This window comes from Phocoena phocoena, chromosome 18 (assembly GCF_963924675.1).
Source record: "Phocoena phocoena chromosome 18, mPhoPho1.1, whole genome shotgun sequence".
Taxonomy (NCBI): Eukaryota; Metazoa; Chordata; class Mammalia; order Artiodactyla; family Phocoenidae; genus Phocoena; species Phocoena phocoena.
Genome location: NC_089236.1, coordinates 61,508,146 through 61,520,385, shown reverse-complemented (window position 1 = coordinate 61,520,385; position 12,240 = coordinate 61,508,146).

The window sequence follows — 12,240 nt, the reverse complement described above, 5'->3', positions numbered from 1 at the left end:
TTTGAAATATAAAATAATTAACTTTAATAAAGACTTAATTATACACATATATGTGTACAAACAGTATAATTTGACATGTTTTAGAATATTTACTCTTTTAGAATGTCTACTTTTTATGATTGCATTATTTTATTATTAATAACAATGATAAAGGATTGCTAAAGTTTTTGAGCACTTACTAGGTGTTAAGCATTATTCTCAGTGCCTTCTAGGTTTTAATTGAGCTAAACCTCACAGTAATTATACGCAAAGTTACTATAGTTATTCCTAATTTACAGATGAGGAAACTAAAACTCCCAAGATGTTCAGTGATTTGCCATTTAGTTTTATTTCTAATCTTCAAAATTATTTCTTACATAGTACAAAATGGTTCCTTGAAATTATTTAATTTAGATTTTTTCCAACCTTAAATGCTTTTGTGGTCATTTTGTAATTTTTATATTTCAAGTGAAAAGGAAGCTTTCTTGATCTTTTTATCATTGTAGTGAAACTAAAAGCTTTTATTTTTACTCTGCATTCATGAATCATATCATTTAATATGTGACTGATCACTAATTTCTTTGACTTTGTAAGCCTTGTTTTTATCACCAGTTGTGTTATCCTAGCAACAAGTATTTAAAACATTCACCATCTTTTTCTAAGTTTTGAAAAAATGTAGGATGAAGCACTCAAGGGGAGCTGAACTCAATGCTCAAGCTTTTTAAAAGAAAGCTTTCTAGAGATAGATATATAGATAGATATAGATAGATAAAATTTCACCTATATTGCTTTATTCTTATTTTCTCTCTTGAGTCAGTTATGCAAAGGATTCTATAATTTCCTTTAAATATTCATATTTCTTGGCATAAAGTGTTCAATGAAATTTTCTTAATTTTAAAAGTTTCATTCATAAGTTCTCCCACATGGGGGAAATTACAGGCTAAGAGTGTCTGTCTGATGTCTCTCTATATATGTGCTTTCTCTCTCTCTTTTATAATCCCACTATACTCAGTAGATTTTTTATTTCTATTTCTTAAGGTATTATATGTGTATGTGTTAACTTCATTGTTTTTTTGTGTCTACTTTAATTCATCTTTTAATTTTGTAATTATTCCTTAAGTGTATCACATTGTAAACTTTCAATATATTGAGTGAATTAATCGTTGAATGAATGAATCACCTGACATACTAATTTACTTAGTCTTGTGCAGATTTCTTAGAATATATATTACATTTTATATTAATTGTTCATATATATATATATATATGGATCTTAAGAATCTTATATATATGTCTCATTCAACATTACATTACCTTTACCTAGCAGGGTGCCTGGAACATAAAACCTACCCAGTAAAAATTGGTTAAATTGAGCTAGATTTTCTTTGTGGTCCTTTCATTTATTTTTTTTTAATGTCACTGACAATGGCAAAAACCTGGATGTACTGTATTTCCTAATCATAGATCTTTGCTTATTTTTTTCTCTTATTGAGTTATGTTAAAGTCTCCAGTTACATACATATATTTTCTTTCTACTAGCATTTCTACTAATTTAGCCCTTTCAATATAATACTAATTAGTGCATGATGATTAACAATTTATTGTTTCACTTCTAACAACTATCTATGCTTTTGCCTAGCAAATTTCTTTCTTTTCTTCCTGTTAATAGAAAACCCCATCTCATGCCAATTCCCCATTTACACATTCATGTATAAGTGATATATATTTTAATATATTCATAAAACATACATGTATTTTTAAATATTTGCAAAATGGATATATTTTTATTAGCTAAAAGTAAATATAACTAAAAGTAAAAACAATTATTTGGCCATTTTATTCACTTCAGGGACACAAGCACTTGTTGATCATCAGAGTTACACTGGTATTTTACTTTCTTGAGGTCTGACTTTGACCTAGGCTTTTGTTTGTTAAACTCCTATTTTTTCAATAAATATTATTTTCTTAATTACTCAGTTATTGTTACTTGAGATCAGAGAAAACTAATAAAAATAATAAATACGCAATAAGAAATAATTTGATTTAGAGTGTGCAGATAAGATATCCTTGGTGTTATGTGTGGTATTAGGCCAGGATTGAGAAAACAGCCAGAGGTTCCTACTAACCATATGACAGACATATTTCAAGGGTTTGAGGAAGCTTGAGCCATAGCAAAAGATAAGTGGTTCTATTTGTGCATTAGAAAATTTAAGGGCAGAATTGCATGCTCTGCTGGCACTCACCGAATGCTCATATCCTGTTATGTCATTTCAGTACACATTGCTTCTGGCCAGAAATGTTAACTTGCAGCAAAATTTAAAAAAAAAAAAGTAAGCACGGACATTTGTTTTTTAAGTATCTGTTTTTAACAATATAGTCAGGACTGACCCTCCTGTGGCTTGAGGTACTAGAGTTTATGTTTTAAATAATTTCAGATGCACTCTAAATTTTTAATAAAATTAATCTTCATCTCCGTATCTGTTACCAAGCCATGCTGTACATTGTTGAAATAGACTAGCGTACACCTTGAGCAGCATTTTTTGAATTACTGTATAATTTTCATATTCTGATCATCATAACATACATTATTCTCTTCTCGGAAATTATCAAAATCTTATGTAAGATCCTGGGAAAAAAATAATATTTGTAGTGAATATATTTCAGAGGCTCCATATAGTACTTAAAAATATGTTCTTTTTTAAATTCCTTAAAAAACAATGAGATATATATTATTATTCCAAATGCTAATGGTTATAAAACAAGATGGAATTATAGGCATCTGTTGTTTTTAATTATCAGTCATTTATAGAAACACATAAATTGTGGGACTTCCCTGGTGGCACAGGGGTTGTGAGTCCACCTGCCAGTGCAGGGGACATGGGTTCGATCCCTGGTCTGGGGGGATTCCCACATGTTATGGAGCAACTAAGCCTGTGCGCCACAACTACTGAGCCTGCGCTCCACAGCCCACGAGGCAGAACTACTGAAGCCTGTGCACCAAGAGCCCTTGATCCGCAACAAGAGAAGCCATCGCAATGAAAAGCCTTCACCACAACAAAGAGTAGCCCCCACTTGCCGCAACTAGAGAAAGCCTGTTTGCAGCATCAAGGACCCAACACAGCCAAAAATAAATAAATAAAATAAAAAAGTTTTAAAGAACCCACAAATTGTAACTTCCAAATCCTTTGTTTCTTGCCTATTTAAGTTTTGCGTATTTCAAACACCTCACTTTTGTCCTTTTTGTTGTAGTATTGGTTTTAATAATACAAACTTAGCTTTGTGTACTAGATATTGCATTAATTTTGCTTCCCATCAAGTTAATTTTTTCTTCTATGGACACAAATATTCTAAAGACAGGAACGAAGTGTAACTACTTCTCAAGCTAAGCTCATTTCTTTGTTATTTTATTTCTCATCCAATTTTAATTAGCCACAGTTCTATGCAGATTATCAAAACTCTATTTCACTCAGTCATATTATTTTTTGTATATTAAAATGATATTTTAATGATTGGTGCTTTATTCGTCCATCACTAAGAGATAAAAAGAAATTCAGTTGTTTATATGTTCTGAAGTAAAAATCATTCTCGAAAAGTTTGTACTACTATTACATGTTTTTTGGTCACTGTGCCTCACTAATTATTTTTATTTACTAATAATTTCTAAAGACCAAATGCCAGAAGTTGTTTTGTTATTTTTCAAAAATGATAATCTTCTTTCCTAGTCTTTCCCTCTGCGCTCAATTTGCCTTCTACCAGTCATTTCTGTTAAACTTTGTTTCTTTAAACTTTGTGTGAGGTTTGCCCTTGCCTACCAAATATAAATTATGGAACAGATGAAAAAAATTAAATAAGAATACAATATCAAATGAGTTTAATCTTCAAAATTTTTAACAGTAAATAGTCATTTAGTTTATTAAAACATAAAGTACCACTTTCAAATTGTATCTGATCATCTTTTTCTTTTTTAAAATGTCATTCAAGACTATTGCTTATGGATATGATGTCATAGTTGGAGGCAGATTATTGTTAATTGCAAGGAGAACAACTAGAAAAGCCTGATAAATTACAAACAGACAGAAAAAAAAAGGAAAAGAAAAAGCTTTGAAGAGAATTGCTAAAGTAATCAGGACTTCAGGGGACAAAATTCCAGAAAAGAGGCATCAGTCATCTACAACTGTTTATTTGTTCATGGCATTTAGGTGTGGAGTAAGAGTCAGAGTACATACTGAGGATAACTCTAAGAAGTAGAAATGTGAACAGATATTTAGGTAACCTCTTGGGGGCAAGGCAGACTGAAATCATATATTATTATTTTTTTTTAATTTTATTTATTTACTTTTGCCTATGTTGGTCTTCGTTGCTGCGCGCAGGCTCTGTCTCGTTGTGGCGAGCAGGGGCTACTCTTCATTGCGGTGCACGGGCCTCTCATTGTGGTGGCCTCCCCCGCTGCGGAGCACAGGCTCCAGGCATGCAAGCTTCAGCAGTTGTGGCTCTCAGGCTCATCAGCTGTGGCTTGTGAGCTCCGGAGCACAGGCTCAGCAGCTGTGGCCCATGGGCTCAGTTGCTCCGCGGCACGTGGGATCCTCCCGGACCAGGGCCCGAACCCGTGTCCCCTGCACTGGCAGGCGGACTCCCAACCACTGCGCCACCAGGGAAGCCCTGAAATCATATTCTTGAGGGGCTAGGATTCAGGTTAGAAGGAAGGATAGGAGAAGTGAATCACACACCCGGCCAAATATCTACTTAGGACATTTTCCCATATTCAGCATGGGGAATATACTAGGAAGGTATGCTAGAAATATTTGAAAACTAAAGCAGTGTCCTTAAGAATCTTGTAATTCTGAAGAGACAAAGATCACCCTTAGTAGGAATCAAGCAGGAAGAGCCCCAGCATTCACCCTAGACTCTCAGTTTAAAACATACCAGAGGCCTATTTCCTAGGTAATAGTAAGACACAGAGGCATATGGACCCTTACAATTATTGTAGGTAGGACTTGAGTAGCTCAGTATCTTATTAGACTAAGGAGATTAATGCCCATTAGACCTCCCTAGCAAGGAGAGGGTCAACCTTTTGGAAGAAGATAATCACCCAGACTCTACATTGTTATATTTTGCAGTTTCTATATTTTATTAAAAATAAGAGCCATGCAGAAAAACAAAAATACGTGGCCATAAACCACGAAAAATAACACAGTAGACTGAACTAAGAGGTAACCTAGATATTTAGATTGCTGGAAATACTACTCAGCCATGAGGAAGAAAGAAATCCTGCCATTTGCAACATGTATGGACCTTGAGGGAATCATGCTAAGTGTGATAAGTCTGACAGAGACAGACAGATACTGTATAAACTCACTTATATGTGGAATCTAAAAAAGCCAAACTCATAGAAACAAAGTAGAATGTTGGTTACCAAGTGCTGGGAGGTGGGGCAATTGGGAGATATGAGTCAAAGAGTACAAACTTCCAATTAGAAGATGAATGTATGTTCTGGAGATCTAATGCAGGGCATTGTGATTATAGTTAACAATGCTGTGTTATATACTTCAAAGTTGTTAAGAGACTAGATCTTAGATTTTTTCACCACAAAAAAGAAATTATAATTGTATGACATGATGGAAGTGTTAGTTAACGCTACAGTAGTAGATGGTATTGCAATATATAAATGTATTAAATCAACAGAATTTGCACCTTGAACTTACACAATGTTATACATCAATTATGTCCCATATTGAAAATTGCTGGAAAAAATATATATACACACACCCACACTCAAGAAAATAAAAATGTGGACAATTTTTTTTTAGTCTATATAGTGATTAAATGGGCATTCTTTAATAGAATCCACTTAAGAAGAAAATGAATGGGTTCTGCTAATGGGAAAATATACATATTACAGCACAGTAGGGGAAAATGAAGAAAAACAGCAACTAAAAGCATTAAAAAGTGAAAATTGGCAAAAATATATACACTTAATTGAAGTGCAAGGAAATGAAGACAGACAAAGAATGTACAGAAGTAGAAGTATGAAGTAGTAATGGCTGAGAATTTTTCAAAACTGATGAAAAAGATAAACCCAAAGTTGTGAGATACTACCTAATCCAAGCAAGTTGAATTTAAATAACACCAAGGCACAATAAAATAAAAATGCTGAAAACAAAAGACAAAGAAATATGCATTCATTTATTTAGATCTTCTATTTATTTTATCTGCTTAAATATATATTTACATTTTCAATTCTTCATGGCTGGTATATATGGAAAGGCAAATGAGTTTTGTGTTTTAACTTGTATCTTATAACATTGCTATACCTTCCTATTAATTCCAGCAGTTTTTTTTTTTTTTTTTTTTTTTTTGTAATTTCTTTGGGGTTTTCTAAATGGGTAATCATGCTATTTGTAAGTAAAGAGAGATTTATTTTTTCCTTTTCAATCCATATACCTTCTTTTTTTCACTTGTCTTTTGCACTGGCTAGGACATTCACTGCAATGTTGAATAAGAGTGGTGAGGTATCCTTGCATTTTTATTGATCTTCAGCTGAAATTTTCTAGTGACTCACTGTTAAGTATGATGTTAACCGAAGATATAGATGTTCTTTATCAAGCTGAGGAAGTTGCCCTCTACTGAGAGTTTTTTGGGAATTTTTATCATGAATGGGTATTGAATCTTTGTCAAATCATTTTTCTGCATCTATTGATTAGATTATAAGATTTTTCTTCTTTAGCCTAGCTGCAGCATTCTCAATATATTTTCCTGAAGGCTTGTCTCATATTGACTAAGTTTTTTTTCTCCCTTAAGTAGGATAGGAAAGCTGAAGGATGTCAAAGGTTGAGGAATTCCTTTTACAGCTGTGCTCTGGCAAGTCTTTTTTTCTTGGAGAGTAACGTTTTTTAAGGTGAAGTCCCTGGGCATGTTGCAAATGCTTACTCATCTTCTGCCTTTGCCAGAGTCATGAAGGGATCTTCCTTGGATCCTCACTGTGAGAAGCTTGTGGGGTTTCTGGAGAACCCCCCCGAAAAACCTGCAGTCCACAGGAGTTCTCATTCTCTTAATAGTTCACACTCCATCTCCAACAATTCATCAAAATTGCTATTTAATTTTTCTTTTCAGTTTATTGCTCCAGCTCCAGATTTAGTTGCTACATCTGTCTTGCTGCACCTGTCTCTCCAGATTTCAAAGTGGAGATTTTCCTTGTGACTTCAATTCTCCAATGAGTCCAAGAAAAGTCATTGATTTTCAGTATTTCCAGGTTTTCTACTTGTAAGGGCAGAAGTGATACTTCCAAACTCTTCAGATGTCAGATCAGAGACTGAAAGTCAGTTGATTTTCATAAAGTAAGTATTTTGGTATTTTTCATGCTGCGGAATAGGTGTTAGGAAGGTACTTGCCAACAGTTCAAATCTGACCTACCACTTGTTTTTGTAAATACAGTTTTATTTGAATACAGCGATGCCTATTAATTTATGTATTATTTGTGAGTGGCTATTTATCAGTCTTGAATTATTAGATTGGCTGTTTACTATCTGGATTTTTACATAAAAATTTGCTGACTCCTGCTATTGAATAATGTTTTGTCATCTTGTTACCAAACCCAACTTGTCTCCTTGACCATGTGTAGTAAAGCCAATTTACTAACACCAGTTGTGGTGAAGGAAAAGTGCAGCATTTATTGCAAGACTGAGCAAGAGTACAGATGGCTAATGCTCAAAAGATCTGAACTACACTATGGATTTCAAGGATAGAGTTTTTAAATATAGGTTAGGGGAGAGGGACTCAGGGTGCCTGATCAGCTCCTGGACATTCTTCTGATTGGTTGATGATGAAGGAATCGGGAGTCAACATCATCAGCCTTCTGGTTCCAACCAGTCTAGGGTCTATACGCTTATAGTTGACTTTGTCCACCTCATGGGGGTTCCAGTAACTGAAAAACAACTCAAGGATATGGCTCAGGATATTATCTATGGCCTCTGAGGAGGAACTAAAGGTCCTTGACTTTGTTTAATGGCTAAACTATTGTTACTTTGTCTTCTTTTAAAAAAATATTTATCTATTTTTTTGGCTGCGTTGGGTCTTAGTTGCAGCATGCGGGATCTTTGTTGAGGCATGCAGGTCTTTTGTTGTGGTGCATGGGCTCTTCGTTGCAGTGCACGGGCTTCTCTCTAGTTGTGGCATGCAGGTTTTCTCTCTCTAGTTGTGGCACATGGGCTCCAGGGAGAGTGGGCTCTGTAGTTTGTGGCATGTGGGCTTCTCTCTAGTTGAGGCACCTGGACTCAGTAGTTGTGCGTGGGCTTAGTTGCCCTGCGGCATGTGGGATCTTAGTTCCCTGACCAGGGATTGAACCCACATCCCCTGTATTAGAAGGTGGATTCTTTATTACTGGACCACCAGGGAAGTCCCTATCATTATTTTAAGTTGCTTGACTGTTTTTCTTTGTGCATTTTCTCACATCTCTGATTAAATTCGCTCTTTGGAATTGGGGAAGGCCTAAGAGGCTAAAGCTTTTCAACAAAGAGGCAGGCAGAGGACATGGGGGTTCTGTCCCAGGAAGGCCCAATGGGATCCTGCTTGGTTACAATCCATTGGAAAGTATAGCAGGTATTAAAAAAATAAAAATCTTAGGAGCAGCAAAACGTAATCTTAAGGGAAGTTTATATTTGGAATGATAGTGTAATATTTCTAATAAAATATCTGTGAATATCATAATACATAGAGTTGTTTTACTGAAAAAAAGTCTTTGTTTTATAGATTAAATGACATATACCAGATAGATTGTCAAATAATAATATAGATAAAAGGAATGGTGAGTGGTAGAAGTAATAAAAAAGTAATTAAAATTCTGGAGATGAATGATTTCTTCCAGGGTGAGCTGAGAATCTTTGACCTTTTACTTCCCTAGGGATATTTGTTAATTCTGAATGTGGTCAGGGCAGAAGGCCTTTATTGTAGGAAAGATAAAGCTACAGAACTTTTGTAGTTGTATGGGGTGGTCATTACAAATGGGGAAATGAAATATCCCCAAAATACACAGCTAGCTTGTCCCACAGGATATTTGCTGAATTCTCAGAAGAGGCAGGAGGCTGGGGATAAGAAGGGCAGGGGGCTTCTGCTGGAAGCAGAAAGATTGAGTAACATTTCTCAGCATTTCACCAAGCTACAGATGAGAACCTGTTAGGGGAAAGCAGTGTGCTACAAACTTGTGGCTGGCCTCCCTTTGCAATGCATTTGTCACATTTTCAATATATGTGGGGCAGAGAGTAAGAACTAAGTACAAAAATTCTGACAGACTGATTTCTTCAGTTTGTCAGGGCTATAGCAAGAGATAGAGACAGAGAGACAAAGAGAGAGATCAATGCACAAGAATCAGATATATATATATATATATATATATATATATAGTAACACTAAAGCTGTGAACCAGTCCAGTGTTTGCTAAGTTCTTAGTGGATTAATGTGATCTGGCCTCACCCAACCTTCTATGGAAAAGAGTTCCTCTTTCTGAAGTCACTAAAATTCTATTACATACAAGGTCCAGAGTAGGAGAAAACAGTTAATAGATATGTGAAGAGGCAGAAAACTGTTACTGATATTTAAGTGAGAAAAACTAAAACAGTAGAAAAAAACTCAAAGCCATCAAGCTATTGAAGGTAGCTGGCAAGACTTTTAAATTAACTGTGATTAATATGCTAAATAAGGCAAAGAAAAAAATGAACAAAATAGACAAGATGGAAAATTTCAACAGAATTCTAATGTCTAAAAAAACAATTAAATGTGCATCTAGAACTTAAAAAATACATCTGAAATTAAGAAGACATTGGATATGTTTAACTACAGAATGGTATCACTGGTGATATCTTACAAACCTTAATGTAAGAAACGTTAATCTTCACATCACTTAGATAAAAGAGAAAAAAAGGGAAAAAACATGTTTCTCAACTTTTTGTAAGAGAGTGGCATAATCATTTTACAAATACCAGATAGGGGCATTGCAATAAAAGAAAATTATAAGATGATACTTCTTATATTCATATAGTATATTTAGGAAATGCAAGCATAGTTTTACACTTTAAAATCAACCAACATAATAGACAAACAGAATAAAAGCAAAGAATCGTATGATCATCTCAATATATACAGAAAAGCATTTGCTAAAATTCAACACATGTGCATTATTAAAAAAAAAAAAAACCTAAAAACTCTCAAAGTAAGAATAAAATGGAAGAGAGAGAACTCCCTTAATTGATTATGGGTAATTTTTTAAAATACAGCTGACATCCTATTCAGGGTAAAATTTTGAACCACCTTTCCCTTGATATTAGAAGCAAAAATAATGACATCCATTTCTCCTGCTTTATTCACATTGTACTGGAGGTCCTAACAATTGCAATAAAGCAATAAAAAGAGTTTTAAAGTTTGGAAAAGAAAAAGTAAAACTTTCATTACTCACAGTTGATTTTTTTGGTATCTAGAAACATATTCCTCATTAAAAACAACTAACTAGATTTAATAAGTATATTTAGTGAGGTCATTGGATTTAAGTGCAACACAAAAAAAAATCACTATTTTCTATATACTAGCAACAAAGAGGTAAACCTTTAAACCTTAACTTTCCTTCAAGATTCTCTTAACTATGTACCTTGCAGAATTTCATAAACATTTAAAAAATATCTTGTCCATTTACACACACACACACACGCACACACAGGAATATACACACACAATTCTAAAATTTTGATTGGTATAGCATCACATCTAGAGACAATTTAATGGAAGACAATATATTGTTGAGATTTCAAAGTTATGAATATTGCATATCTGTCCCTTTGCTAGATTTTTTTTTATATGCACATGGTGTTTTTTCAATAAATTATGTTAGATCAATTTGATATCTGTATTTATAGAAATGAACCTTGTCCCCTATTTAATTCTATACAAAGAAAACTTGACCTCTTTTCATCTAGGTTCTCAGCTGGGACTCTGTAACAAAAAGATAGATTAGCAACAACAACAAAAACCCAAACAGCTTATTAATGTGTGCAGCACATATCACACAAGAAAAAACCTTAATAAAAAGGTAACTCAAAGTTGTGGCTGAGAATTCCAACTTATATAGCTTCTTTAAAAAAAGAACAATAAATTCATAGAGAAATGATAGGACAACGTAGCAGTCCAGGCTTCCTTGGGCAGCAAATGGGAAACTAAATATATGGGAGGAAACTAATGGAGTAAGTTTTGCTTGCAGATTTTTCTGGTGCTATCTCTGGGCTAATAAGAGGCTATCTCCAGTAAAAGAAGGATTTATGTCTTGTCTTAGGTAGAAGGGGGAAAGTTTTTAATGTATTTGATGCCTTCAGCTCAAAATGATTTTATCAATATGTCAATTTTTATGTCATATTTTGGGGTGGTATATTATGGTTTCCTTCAGGGAAATGGGCAGGTTTAAAACTAGAGATGATAAAAATTCAAGGGCTGTTTATTCCAAAATTTTTTTCAATTAAAAAAGTAAATATGTTTTATTCCAAAATTTTAATGCAGGGAATATCATGGTGTCAATGAAAAAGTGATTGTTCTTCATGTAGTATTTTTCATTGTTAAAGCAAATGTAATTTAATCAGCATATATGAAATAGTTTGTAGAAACAGATTCACTTCCACGATGTAGAGCCATGATACGGTTTCTGACTTTGCCAAGTCTTAGCTATTATGGTCATTTCATAAAACAATAATTTCACTTTTGTTTTCAAAATTTTACACATATTTCATGTAGAAAGATTGGGTGTGCTAAATAACAATCTAGTAATAATTTTGCATGGATTGATTATGAAAACCTTTGTAAGTGTTATAAATAAGCCTATATGAAAAAAATTTTGATATCCTAAATATGGAAGCTGTACCTGTGTATTAGTAAGGTTCTCCAGCGAAACAGAATCAATAGGTTATATATACTGGTATCCCCTACTTTTTGAAAGTTCACTTTACACGACTTCGCTTTTATGAAAGACTTACATTAGTACCTGTTTTCACTAACTGAAAGAAATCAGAAGATTTTTGATTTTACAGAAAAGGTAAAATGTGAAATAGTGTTTAGCATTTGTTTTGCAGTGACGGATTTTAGAGGCAACATATCCCCTGAGCAGTGAAAGTGGCACTGTGAAGCTCCTTCTCTGGGAACTAGTACTCAGTATCTCAGCATCAAGTTGCCATAGCTTTAAACTCTGAGAGCATCTGTGCTTTAGCTCCATTTATTTTGTTCATCCAATAACAA